The sequence below is a fragment of the Odocoileus virginianus genome, chromosome 16 (genome assembly GCF_023699985.2).
Source record: "Odocoileus virginianus isolate 20LAN1187 ecotype Illinois chromosome 16, Ovbor_1.2, whole genome shotgun sequence".
NCBI classification, from domain to species: Eukaryota; Metazoa; Chordata; class Mammalia; order Artiodactyla; family Cervidae; genus Odocoileus; species Odocoileus virginianus.
In genome coordinates this window covers 10,001,698-10,015,797 of record NC_069689.1, presented here as the reverse complement: position 1 = coordinate 10,015,797, position 14,100 = coordinate 10,001,698, and the positions used below count along the sequence as shown (strand labels likewise).

Genomic DNA, 14,100 nt, shown 5'->3' with positions numbered 1-14,100 from the left:
ATAAGTTTTTCTTAAAATTGTGGTTAAAGACACATACTATAAAATCCACCTCCAAGTATACAGTTCGTGGCATTGAGTCCACTCACACTGTTGTAAAAAGTCAGATCACTTCATGAATTTGTGTCACCCTTGGGCAAAACTGTGCTCATCTTCTCTGATCTTTCCAGTTTTAGCATCTATGTGACCTTTATACAAAGAAACAGAGCACTTTAATTCTCAATGCTTCTGGTGTTTTAAGTTAGAATGTACTAGATAAATGTCAGTTGTACTATTTTTTTATTTCCCTATGTAATTATAACCAAGAAGAAAATTGCTATGTTTTGAAGGTCATAGAACAATCACACTTTCCCCACTGATTTTTTTTTCTATCACTTGTTCATTAAACAATTTCTATTGGGACAAAGTTCACATAACATACAATTCACCACCTTAACCATTTTTAAAGTGTACACTTCAGTGGCTTTTAGTATATTAATGGTATCCTGCAAACCTCCCCATGCACTGACTAAGGTGGTTTTGCATGTTTTCAACTTGGGGCAGTCATTTTTAGAGTCCCACGCTACCTTGCAAATCAGGCTCCTTGTACTTCAAAATATTACCCTGTCACAGAGAAATCAGCCCAGTATGTCATTCCTGTAGCCTGCCTGCATGACCATCCAGCCTTGTCATTTTCAGTGAGGTATGCAATCTCTCTGAGACTTGGTTTCCTCAGCTATCAATTAGGGATAATCGCGCGTTTGTTCACTCAGTAAATATTCAGAGAGTCCCAGCTCTGTGCTGAACTTTGTTCCAGGAGCTGGAGATACGAAACCTTGGGCTTCCAGGGCACGTGGTGGGGCACCTACTCTGAGCAAGGTGTGCCCCGGGGACACTTTCTTTGTGTCTCCAAACTGACGAGGCAGCACTGCCTCTGGAAGAGAGTTGTTGGCATCTGCCCTTTAAAAAAAAAAAGCTCCTTTACAATTAGGAAGAGATATATAGCTACCTGCTTTGATTATCTTTATCATTAAGTAGTAGTTCAAGGTTTCTGACTATCACCATAGTTCCCCGAGTCAAATCCACTCTCTCTGCAGTCAGCCAGCTCTCCCCTCCCAGCACTCCTCCTGAGGGCGCCCCATTACCCAGCAAGCTTTTTGTATATTTTGAATTATGTTAATGCCTCATTACCTGATGCACTGGGGTCTTGTTCTTCAAGAAGAAGAAACTGGTGAAAGCCAGGAATCATAACATTTTATCATTGGAGTGTCTGCACCCTTAAACAACTTATTTTAAACTCTATAAAAGAAAAATACATTTACATATAAAAGTGTATTCATGTATTTGCCAATTTTACTGGATACATAGCTTCTTTCAACCCTCATTTAACTCACTATCTACTTGCCGAGGTAGGAACACTAAAATAAAGACCCTACATTTCCCAGACTCTCTTGCAGCTAGGATTCTGTTGGACATAAGGTTTTACCAATTGAACATATCCATGCAAGCCTTGGGTATAATCTTTCCAAGGAGATTAGGGCAATGGGGGTCAAGCAGACTCTGGCAGACATGTACGTTGGCAGTAGCTGGACCTAAGCCCCACTGCCTGGTCACCTGCTTCATGGTGTGGGTGATCAGACAGGAACAAGCTCTGACTTCTGGGTGACAGCTGTCATGGCAGGGCCATAAAGCACAGGTCTGGATCAGCCCCTGTTGTCTGTGCCTTTTTGTAAGCACTCAACTCCCTCTACAAAATCCCTTTCTACTTAAAATACCTGGAGTGGGTTGTTTCCTGGCCTGAACACTAAATGAGTCCACAATGGCTTTTAAGTTTGTGGAGCCTTTAGTTCGGGGAAGATGCCCATTCAAATGCCTCCCCATCTTCCATGCACAGTCCACACCTGTGATAGACTGTGTATAATTTCTTGGTTTCTTCAGTGTGAGAGCTGAAAGGCACTGTGTTAGCAGCTGATACACAGAATCCTAGATGTTTATGATTTCCCCAGTGTCTTCACTTATCTGACTTGAATGTAATTCAACAGTATTTTTAGGGACTTGCCTTTATCTGGTCTTCCCAAAAAATTCAACTTCATTTTCTTAGAAACAGAACTCCTTTTGCCTTCACATCTCACTGCTTACCGCAGCATTTCACTTCCCCTCTCTGTGAGTTTACATATCCTTGTCCGGTGACTTCACATTTGGCCATGTGACTTGCTTCGACCAATTAAATATGAGAGGAAGTGACCTGTGTCGTTTTTGAGCAGACACCTAAGAGCCAGCATGTGGTTCTCTCCATAGTTCATTCCTTCTGCCATGAAACAGGTGCTCTGGTCTGACTGTTTGTGCCCCTGCCCCAGGGGACATGCTGAAGCCCCAGCCCCCAAGTTGATGATATTTGGAGATGAGGCCTTTGGGAGGGAATTAGTTCATGAGAGTGAATTCCTCATGAATGAAATTAGTGTCCTTATTAAAAAAAAAAAAGATCAGTTCTAATGAGATGGATGAAACTGGAGCCCATTATACAGAGCGAAGTAAGCCAGAAAGATAAAGACCATTACAGTATACTAACACATATATATGTACTTTAGAAATATGGTAATGATAACCCTATATGCAAAACAGAAAAAGAGACTCAGATGTATAGAACAGACTTGTGGACTCTGGGAGAAGGCGAGGGTCGGATGTTTCAAGAGAACAGCATTGAAACATGTATATTATCTAGGGTGAAACAGATCACCAGCCCAGGTTGGGTACATGAGACAAGTGCTCGGGCCTGGTGCACTGGGAAGACCCAGAGGGACTGGGTGGAGAGGGAGGTGGGAGGGGGGACTGGGATGGGGAATACATGTAAATCCATGGCTAATTCATTTCAATGTATAACAAAAACTACTGTAATGATGTAAAGTAATTAGCCTCCAACTAATAAAAATAAATGAAAAAAAAATAAATAAAAAGAACTTCACAAAAAAAAAAAAGAAAAGAAAAGACACTAGAGTGAATTTCCTGGTGGTCTAGTGGTTAGGGCTCAGTGCTTTCACTGCTGTGACCTGGGTTCCATCCCTGGTTGGGGAACTAAGACCCCACAAGCCATGTGGCCAAAAAAAAGAAAGAAACACTACAGAGATGATTTCTCTCTTTGCTATGTAAGGACCCAGCAAGAAGGCAGCCGTCTGTAAACCAGGAAGACAGCCCTTGCCAAAACCCAAGCATGCTGCACCCCCAAACCCAGACCCCCAGCCTCCAGACCTGTGAAAACTAAACATTTGTTGGTTAAGCCCCCAGTCAATGTATTCTGTTACAGCAGCCAGAACTGGCCACACCACAGACAGTGCTCCAGATGACGCTGTTCCATCAGCCTGGATCTCAGAAGATCACACGGGGCAAGGTTACAGCCAACCCGCGGTGGACGCGTATCTGGGGCAAGAAATGAGCCTCTGCTGTTGGAGCCGCTGAGATGGGCGTCATCTGCCGCTGCAGCACAGCCCCGCCTGCTGTGGTTGGAACGGTGACCCGTCCTCTCCCCGGGCTTGGGTGGTGCAGTCCGCTCCACTGGGCTCTGTGACTATGGTGTGGAGATCGTTTCAAAAGCCTCCCCCTGGGTTCAATAAAAAACTAAAAATACAGCCACTGAATGACCCAGCAGTCCCACTCCTGGGCATGTATCTGGAGAAGACAATACTTCAAAAAGACACACACGCCCGTGTTCACTGCAGCACTATTCACAACAGCCCAGACATGGAACCAACCTAAATGTCCATGGCAGAGAAATAGAGAGGATGTGCACCATATACAATGGAATAGCACTCGGGCATAAACAAAAAACGAAATAATGCCATTGGCAGTACGGGTGGACATAGAAATGAGTATGCTAAGTGAAGTAAGTCAGACAGAGAAAGACAAATACCTAATGATATCACTTATGTGCGGATTTAAAAATTGGTAGGAGCTCCCCTGGTGGCTCAGTGGTAAAAAATCTGCCTGTCAATGCAGGAGATATGGGTTCGATCCCTGATCCTGGAAGATCCTACATGCCTCGGAACAACTAAGCCCATGTGCCATAACTACTGAGTCTGTGCCCTAGAGCCCAGGAACCACACCTACTGAAGCGAGAGCGTCCTAGAGCCCGTGCTCCGCAAAAAAAGGAGCCATCACAATGTGAAGCCTGGGCACCGGAACAGGAGAGTAGCCCCCCCAGCCACAGCTAGAGAAAGCCTGTGCACAGCAGGGAAATTCAAAAATAAATAAATAAAACTATTTTTAAACATTTGTACAAATGAACTTATTTACAAGATAGACACAGATTTACAAGCATAGAAAACAAACTTAGGGTGGTTACCAAAGTGGAAAGGAGTGGGGAGGGATAAATTAGGAATTGGGGATTAACACAACCACGGTACTAGATATAAAATAATCAACAAGGATCTACTCGTTAATGGGCTATACTCAAATACAAAATAAAAAGTCTAATTAAAAAGAAACTTACTGTTTAGCACAGGGAGCGCCACTCAATCCTCTGTAGTGACCTACATGGGGAAAAAAATCTGAATAAGAATAGATATAACTGAATCCTTTTGCCGTACACCTGAAACTAACACAACACTGTAAATCAGCTAAACTCCAACATAACATGAAAAAGTAAAAAAAACCCAAACCCCCCAAATTGCTACCTGGTCCTAGTATTTATGGCTGACCCAAACGGATAGAACAGAAAGAGGGCACGGAGCAGGAGCTTGTGTCTGAGGAAGCATGAATCACCTTTCAGGAAGGAAATCCCAGGAAACCGACAAGAGGCCTAGCCTGGTGCCGGGCATCCCTCGCCTCATTGTCCAGGAAACTCTCCACGAGGGTCGGAACGCGGACTCGTACCACCTGCAGCTGCAGTGTCTGCTGCAGGCATCAGAGGCTCCCCCTGCAGGTCCCTCCCACAGTGACGAGACTGTATCCATGTCAGGATCCAACTGAACCACCTACTTCAACACAGAGATGCTGACAGCAGCGTGTCGCGATGGCGCTCCTAAGGGAGCTGCCAAAAGGTCACGTCTTTGTGCCACACTGGGCTTCCCAGGTGACTCCGCGGTAAAGAATCCGCCTGCGATGCAGGAGACAGGGCTTCAGTCCCTGGGTCAGGAAGATCCCCCGGAGAAGGAAATGGCTACCCACTCCAGTATTCTGGAAAACCCCATGGACAGAGGAACATGGTGGGCTACAGTCCACGGGGTCGCAAAGAGTCGGACACGACTGAGCAGGCAGACAGGCAGGCCGGTGACACATCAGATACACAGGTCTTTGGCTCATTCTACTTTGCAGAGGACATGGTGACAGACTTGCAGTGGGGTGATCTATCCCACTGCCACAGGAGGTCTCAGACAGCTTTATTTTCTGCAGATGGATGCCTAGCTTCCTTCCACCCCACAGTCTCGAAGCTTCCACGCTGCAGGATTCAGTGTTCTGGTCAGATGAAGAAGCTGTCTCTGGAATAGCAGTGCACTCATTTCCCTAGGACTGCTGTAGCAAATCACCACACACTGGGTGGTTACAACAAGAGAAATGTGCTCTTACCCAGTTCTGAAGCCAGATATGGGCAGGTTGGTTCCCTCTGGAGACTCAGGAGCATCTGCTCCAGGCCCCTCCTGGCTCCTGGTGGTGGCCAGCAATCCTTGGCTTATGGACACATCGTTCCAGTCTCTGCCTCCTTGGTCACATGGCATTCATCCCGTGTCTGTGTGTCTGGGTCCTCTCATAAGGACACCAGGCACTGGATTTAGGGCCCACGCTAATCCAGAATGACCTCATCTCAACTTGATCACATCTGCAAAGACCCTATATCCAAATATGGTCACATGAGGTTCCAGGGGTCAGGACGTCAACATATCTTTCAGGGGGACATAGTTCAGCCCACAACAAGTGGCCTCTCAAATCCCCAGACAGCCCACCAAGTGACTTTTGATAAAGATACATCTAGAAATTTGTATTTGTGTTGCCCCTTCCCAAAGTCTTGAGGAAATGAAGGAATGCGTTGTGGGGGACTTCCCTGGCAGTCCAGTGGCTAAGACTCCACACTTCCAATGCAGGGGGCCCAGGTTTGAGCCTTGGTCAGGGAACTAGATCCCATATGCTGCAACTAAGACCCAGCACAGCCAAATACATTAAAAAAAAAATTTTTTTTTTAAGAAAGGCATCATGGGTACCATTTCAACCATGGATGGAGCTAAGCTCCAAAGGCCTGGAATGACATAAAGTGAAGATCACAGTGTGTGTGTGACAGGAGGGGTGCTTAGTGCATAGCATTGTGGAAATGTCATGACCATTTCTTTACAAGTTGGCTTCGATGTATCTGCAGGTGATGATAGACAGTGAACGGTGTGGATTTGTGATCTCCGAAGAAGAAGATTTAGCTTTGGGACCAGGGACCAGGCTTGATCACTCAAGAGTTTTTGTGTAGCAGAGTTTTATTAAAGTGAAAAAGAGACAGAGAAAGCTTCTGACACAGACATCAGAAGGGGGATGGAGAGTGCCCCCTCTTGCTAGTTTTAGCTGTTATATGTCTGCTAGAAAGCTATTACTCAGATAAGAGAGACACCTCAAGGCTGAAGGAGTTTCACCAGGCACCTCTCCAAAAACTGCATTTTTGAGATAGGATGGCACGAGGTGTGTCATCCCCCAGCCATAAAACAATTGATGTGAATACTGGTTTATGGAGCTATTATTAGCCCATCGTTTGAGAAAAGAAAAATAGTCAGTCTTAGGTGGAAGCGTTTTGAAGAAAGGCAAATTCCAAAGCAAATACATAGTTTCATTAACATAGCTTAAGAAAAACATTTCCGTAAGAAAAACGCATTGGTTTTTCTTAGCTTAAGGTTTGAGAAAAGTTAAGTTCAGGTGGAACCAGGTGTCATCACAGCCACACAGAATTTAAGAGACACTGGCAGCCTATTTCCTCTGTTTGGAGATCCCTGGCCTTCCTGCCTGTTACGCTCTCAGTAACAGTTGCTGAGTCATACCTTTTAAAAATCTTCTGTTTTTTTAGAATCACCTTGTAATTCACCAGGAAGGAACATAAGCACTCTATTTCCTCAGGTCTCAGAGGCTCCTTCCTCACTCACGGTGAGCAAAATGCAGTTCCAGGCGCTGGCCTGCCCTGCGTTTCAGCGTTTACCAGAGCAAGCCCTGCACTGCATGGAATCACATTCTAGTTGGGGGCGCAAACCCTGAACAAGAATCTCAAGTATATCTCATACAGAGAAACATGCTCCTAAGGAAAATGGAGCAATTAATAAAGGGGTGAGCAGTGGGGAGCAGTGGGGAGCAGGGGCAAGCAGTTATTTTGAAGGCTCCTCTAAAGGGTCCTGCTTTAGTGGAAGTCTGGTGAAGAGAAGGAGCGAACCCTTTAGGATTCTGAAGGAATATATTTTTATTTTTTTAAAAAGTTTAATTGAAATATAGTTGATTTACACTGCTGTAGTTTCAGGTATACAGCAAAGTGATTCAGTTATAAGGGGATCAAACCAGTCAACCCTACAGGAAATCAATCCTGGATATCCATGGGAAGGGCTGATGCTGAAGCTGAAGCTCCAATAATTTGGCCACCTGATGTGAAGGACTGACTCACTGGAAAAGACTGATGCTGGGAAAGATTGAGGGTAGGAGGAGAAGGGGACGACAGAGGACGAGATGGTTGGATAGCACCACCGACTCAATGGACATGAGTTTGAGCAAACTCCGGGAGATGGTGATGGACAGGGAAGCCTGGCGTGCTGCAGTCCATGGGGTCGCAAAGAGTGGGACATGACTTGCGACTGAACAGCAACGCCATATATATATATATATGTATATTCTTTTTCAGATTATCTTCCATTATAGATTATTACAAGATATTAAATATAGTTCCCTGTGCTATACAGGAGGTCCTTGTTGGTTATCTTTATTTTTAATGTTAGAAAGTTCTTTATTATTATCTATTAAGCACCAGCTTAATACTGCAGACATTTCAAATCACCAGGCAACAATTCATTCTTCCCCACCCATCCCACCCCAAATTCTTGATAAAGAGCTCTTCAAGTAAAGACACACGCTCTTCTCTCCTCTGTATAAAACTTTATGAAATAAAGGCAAAGAACTGTGTACATCTTGCTGTGAATGCTGCCCACAACTGTGGAGCCAGGGTCCACCCGAGGCTGGCTTTATCGCCCAGGTCCTGAAAGACTCTTGTTCATGAACTGTTTCTTCACAAAGCAAGCCCACTACTTGCTGGGTTTATCATTTTGAGGGTCAAAAACTTTCTCACAAAGTCTCAGTCCAGTCTCTTGCCTCAACTGTTGTAAGTAGGCCCTCATCACTTCATCTTCCTCTTTGCAGGTTTGGCATAAATGGCATTAAGTGGAAAACCAGGCTCTCCAGGAATGGGAAAATTAGTGATTCCCAGTGTATACATTTCTTTCTCGCCTTGGTTTTTAGAATTGCACTTTTGGAGTTTCTTTAGACACTCAGAAATGTAGAGTTATATATATCAAGGTCCTATCGGCTTCATTCTTAATTTCATAGTTTTTGAGGAAGACACTGGCCTTAAAGTAATAGGTAGCTTCATCCACAATACCTGTCTCTTTTGTCTCTCTAGGGGCAGGTCCTTTGAACCGGCCTCTGATGGGCAACAGTGCCATGTTTCCAGTGAGTTTGCTGTGACGAGGGAGGAGTGGAAAGCCGGCATCTTGGAGGCGCCCGGGTCTCAACCCCGACGAAGAGAATCTCTGTTATCTATTTCATTTATAGTAGTGTGAGTCTGTTAATCCCAGCCCCGTGAACCCCTTACCCACCCCTCCCGTTTGGTCACCTTAAGTTTGCTTTCTGTGTCTGAGTCTTTCTGTTAGGATGAGCATTCTAGAAAGAGGAAAGACTCAAGCTGGGGCTGGCCTTGAGGACAACAGGAGCTCAGCAGGGCTGAGGCCGGCCGAGATGGGAAGTGAGTGTGGGCACAGAGCCAAGGGCCTAACCGGACAAGCCACAGCTGAGCGCTCTGGTCTGGGTTTACAAAGACGCTTTCCCTTGTGCCTGGAGACGCCTGGGTGAGGGCCCGAGGGCTTGAACCAGGGCAGCAGAGCTGGAGAAAAGTGGTTGGATTTGGGAGCCATCTGGGGAGGGGGGTAGGATTTGCTACTGGACCAGATGGAGGTGGGAGGGGCCTGCTGTTTAAGAGGCACCGAGGGCCCCCCCCCAGCATGGGTGGGGGTGGGGTGGGGAGGCAGTATTCACTGAGATGGGGAGTTCCGGGAGGGGGTATTGAGGGGAATCAGGACAAAGATCAGGTGGGACAAACACAAAACAAATATCAAGATGGTGACTTCACCCAGCCACATCTCCAATCACGCACGCATTCATGCTTCGTCACTTCAGTTGTCTGAGTTTTTGTGTCCCCATGGACTGTAACCCACCAGCCTCCTCTGTCCATGGGATTCTCCAGGCAAGAATACTGGACTGCGGTGCCATGCACTCCTCCAGGGGATCTTCCCGACCCAGGAATTGAACCCGAATCTCTTACATCTCCTGCACTGGTAAGCGGGTTCTTTACCACAAGCACCACCTGGGAGCCTCATATCTCTAACTGCCCCCCCTCCAAATAAAGGGTACAGATTGTCAGATTTTTAAAAAGCAAGAGCCGACTAGGTGCTGCCAATAAGAAACCCACTTTAAATATAAAGGCGCAGGGGCTTCCCCATGGCCCAGTGGTTAAGAACCTGCCTTGCAATGCAGGGCACTCACTCAGGCTCAGTCCCTGGTAGGGGAACTAAGATCCCAAGTGCCACAGGACAGCTAAGCCCATATGCTGCAACTTCTGAGTGAGCAAGATCCCACCTGATACATGGAAGATCCCATGGGCCATGACTACGACCGGACCCACCCAGGTAAATATTTTAAGTGAGTGTGTGTGTGCGTGTGTGTAAGGGTGCAGACAGGGTAAAAGTAAAGGACGGAAAAATAAAGGAAATCAGTCCTGAATATTCACTGGAAGGACTGATGCTGAACCTAAAACTCCAAAAGGCCACCTGATGGGAAGAACTCACTCATTGGAAAAGACTCTGATGCTGGGAAAGATTGAAGTCAGGAGAAGGGGACAACAGAGGATGAGATGGTTGGATGGCATCACCGACTCAATGGACATGGATCTGGGTGAACTCTGGGAGTTGGTGATGGACAGGGAGGCCTGGCGTGCTGCGGTTCATGGGGTCGCAAAGAGTCTGACATGACTGAGCGACTGAACTGAACCAAACTGAAAGGATGGAAAGGACATCACACTAACACTGATCCAGAGAAAGACGAGAGAATGTGCTGACATCAGACAAAGTACATTTCAGAGCAAATAATTCCACTAGGACTAGGAGAGGCATTTCATAATGTTCAAGGAATCAATTCATGAAAAGGTCACAACCATGTGAAATGTTTATGTATCTAATAACAGAGCTGCAACATACAGGAATCAGAAACAGATTGAGCTGTGTGGAAAGACACAATTGCACAGTTATACGCTGAAAGTTCAATGTATCTCTCAATAGAACGAGCAGCAGAGCTATAAAGTCTTAACACTTCAGCCAAACTGGTTGGATAGGCATTTTCTGGAACACTCCATGTGATGACAGCGGGTGTGACTCCTAAGGTGTGGGGAGTCACCGTGTACAGATGTACCAAGTGTCACAGGGCTCAAGGGTGTTGGCAGGACACACAAGACCCGCTGTGTCCACAGCACCCAAGGATCAAGAAAGAGGAGGACCCAGAAGGGGTCAGTGGATTTGCCCACGTGGAGGCCATCTGGTGACCTTCACCACAGTACTTGCAGGTAGGGGCGGGGGTTGGCTGAGAGGCAGCCCCCAGCTACACTCATTTTCAAGGAGTTTTGCTGAAAAGCATAAGCCGTGCTGGCAGGAGGTGTGGCAGGGGTTTCTCTCCATTCTTTTCAAAGAAAGGGTGCATTGGGGAAGGCTGGACGCGGCTGATGAGAGTCCGGGAGGGAGAGAGGGAATGTTGAGAGGGCGGGGAGAATTTCAGAGGCGATGTCCCTGAGAGGGGGTGGGCTCCAGCGCCCCCAGGGAGCAGTGGCCTCGGCTGGGAACACGGACCGTTCTCAGGTAAGAGAAGGGGCTGGGTCCCTCCAGAGAGGAGTGGTCAGGGTAGCGGGAGGTGTCTCAAAGGGCCTGGGGCTCAGGAGAGAGACTGAAGTGCCTGCTTTAGAGGCAAATTTCCCCAACTTTACCAATGGGTGGCGGGATGCAGGCGGGACCACGGGCGGGCATTCCCCCCCTGGTCAGTGCCCTTGCTCGCTTAGCGCCTCTGGATCGGTCACCCGGGTGACCTTGGGAAGGTGAGCCTGGAGGCATCCATCCCTGGGATGGACCCGGCCAGCAGGCTGGGAGGAGGTCTCGGGCGGGAGATTGCTCCGGAGTGCGGGTCCTCCGCGGCACCACTAAAGGGCGCCACGACACCGCCCTGCTCCTTTGGGGCACTCCCCCTCGGCTCCCCAATCTCGCCAGGAGCCCGGGGCGCTTCCAGCCTCGCCCCGAGGCTCGCTAGATAGACAAGGCACCGAGACAGGAAAGAGGGTGGAGGCTGGGACGAGCGTCTTCAGAGTGTCCTGCAGCCCGAGGGAGCGATCGGTGGGTGGAGTCCCGCGCCGGCGCCGGGATGCCGCCGCCCGGTCTCAAGCAGCTGGGGAGGTTCCACACCTAACGTGCGCCCTGTGGACCAGCCGCCGCTGCCACCCGGCCCCGTTCCCCGGGCGTGAGGCCTTCGTTTCACAGCCATCAACCAACCACCCGCCCATGTGCGTCCAGGCCCTGCTGGTGCTGGGAACAGGCCCATGAAAAGAATGAACGAATGAATGGGCGAGCCCAGTGTGGAATTTCCCCGGGGGAGAGAGGGACCCCAGGCGCAGAACCTTAAAGTGCTGGGCCAGCAGGGCTTGGGCTGAGAGCTCAGTGTGGTCCAGGGTCAGGAGAAGGAGGGGAAAGGAGGGTGGGGCTGAGAGCGAGTCCCCAACTTAGATCTGAAGAGCCATCCGGTGCAGTACAGTTCATCACCAATTTCAGATAAAATACAAGTGGTCCAGCAGCCACTCCCATCCCCCATCACCTTAGAAAGGATTCTCTCGCCAGCACGCACTGCCCACTGCCAACAGAAAGCAGATTCTACTGTGGACAAGAGAAAGCGGAGATGACAATACAAGTATGCAGGGGAGAAGGGGAGAGGCCACTTCTGGATGGACGGCCTGCACCTCCACGAAGAGTCAGCTTCCCGGGAAGCCCTGCCCCAGGAGGCCAAGGCGGCATCTCACAAAAATACCCCCTCCCCTGTCAGCCTGGGGCAGTCTAGCTAGCCCTCAGAACAAGGAATTTACAGTGCCTGGCACTCAATCAACGCTGACAATTCTTACTATGTATTTACTAAACAGCAAAAAAAGTGGAAGTCGCGTCTGACTCTTTGCGACCCCATGGACTATACAGTCAGTCCATGGACTTCTCCAGGCCAGAATACTGGAGTGAGTAGCCTTCCCCTTCTCCAGGGGATCTTCCCAAACCAGATCGAACCCAGGTCTCCCGCATTGCAGGCGGATTCTTTACCAACTGAGCTATCAGGAAAACATCTTTGGAAAACAGAAATGCAAGCACATTTGACCAATGTACCGATCCTGATTACTCAGGTTCCTCTGATTTCCATCCTTTTAGAAATAACACTTAATTTTGAAGCCATCAGACATATAGGGCTGCACCTCTGGAGTCTGATACTCTGTTGCCCTGACTTGGAGCCAGGCTGCAGACATTTGAGTCCAGTGGAGGCCCAAGTGCGTCTCCTGGGTCGTGCTGAGTCACCGTGCAGGCTGCAGGCAGCCTCTCTCCATCTGCCAGGTCACTGCTGGGTTTCTGGGGCTCAGACGGTGTGTAGTCAGTTCAGGGTTCACTAACCTGCACCTAATAGATCTTTTTCCATCCCAGCCCTACCCCAAAGGACATGAGGCAGGGAGCAACCCTCGGCAGAGTGCCTAGTAATGACGCACTGTCAGTGTTGGTTGGTGGCATTACTGTTTTTCGTTACCTTTATGATCACAGCACAAACTCACTAAAGGTGCTTTATCTTTTCCCAGGAACATTAGTGAGGTCTGTTCAGGCATATGATACAAGAGTGGACTGATGTGAAATAAGACAGACAGAAGACCAATATCATATGATAGTACTTCTGTGGAATCTAAGACAAATTATACAAATGAACTTATTTACAAAGCGTAAATAGACTCACAGACATAGAAAACAAACTTACGCTTACAAAAGGGAATAGCAGGGTGGGGTGAAAATGTTAATTGTTCAGTTATGTCTGAGTTTTTGTGACCCCATGGACTGTAGCCCACCAGGCTCCTCAGTCCATGGAATTTTCCAGGCAAGAATACTGGAGTGGGTAGCTATCCCCTTCTCCAGGGCATCTTCCAATCCAGGGATTGAACCCGGGTCTCCTACCTTTACCATCTGAGCCACCAGGGAAGCCCTAGTGGGGTGGGCTAGGGGAGACAAATTAGGAGTTTGGAACTGACATATACACATTACCATATATAAATCAGGCAAACAACAAGGACCTATTGTATAGCACAAGGAACTACACTCAATATCTTGTAATAACCTACAATGGAAAAGAATCGGAAACAAAAAATATATACGTATACATATATATACACACACACATACCTATGTGTGTATATATACTTTGCTATACACATGAAGCTATTAATAACCCAACATTGTAAATCAACTATACTTCAATTAAAAAAATTCCACACACAAAAAAGAATGGACTGTTGGAGGTCAGGAAAAGGATGGGCTATTAACCTGTCCCCTCTTCCATGAGCTTCTCAAAGACTCATCTGATTAGTCTTCATGTTCCAGCAGCTCCTGGGACTTGGCACCCGGTAATTGAGCAAGAATAGGCATACTGTATGTTTTGCAGTTTTCCAAAGATGATTTGGGGAAATTGAATCAGCCCATCGTCATTCCACCAATCAGGACTTAGCTCTCTGACTGTGCATTTTGATACAAAAATAGGGCCTTTAACTTCCCTTCCTCCACCCAACTTAAAAAGTAGAGTTATGAGTTTGAA

At 47.5% G+C, this 14,100-nt stretch overlaps 1 long non-coding RNA gene and 1 pseudogene across 1 annotated transcript; both read right to left on the bottom strand.

Moving 5' to 3' along the window:
• Positions 1 to 261: 261 nt before the first annotated feature.
• On the bottom strand, positions 262 to 4,858 carry LOC110150536 (uncharacterized). Its single transcript, XR_011491737.1, has 4 exons — positions 4,732 to 4,858; positions 4,460 to 4,499; positions 1,168 to 1,275; positions 262 to 936 (listed from the first exon to the last, which is right to left on the bottom strand). It is a non-coding gene; the product is annotated as an uncharacterized lncRNA (long non-coding RNA).
• A 3,192-nt stretch (positions 4,859 to 8,050) lies between these two features.
• On the bottom strand, positions 8,051 to 8,695 carry LOC110150535 (actin-related protein 2/3 complex subunit 3 pseudogene; annotated as a pseudogene).
• Between the last annotated feature and the right edge of the window lie 5,405 nt (positions 8,696 to 14,100).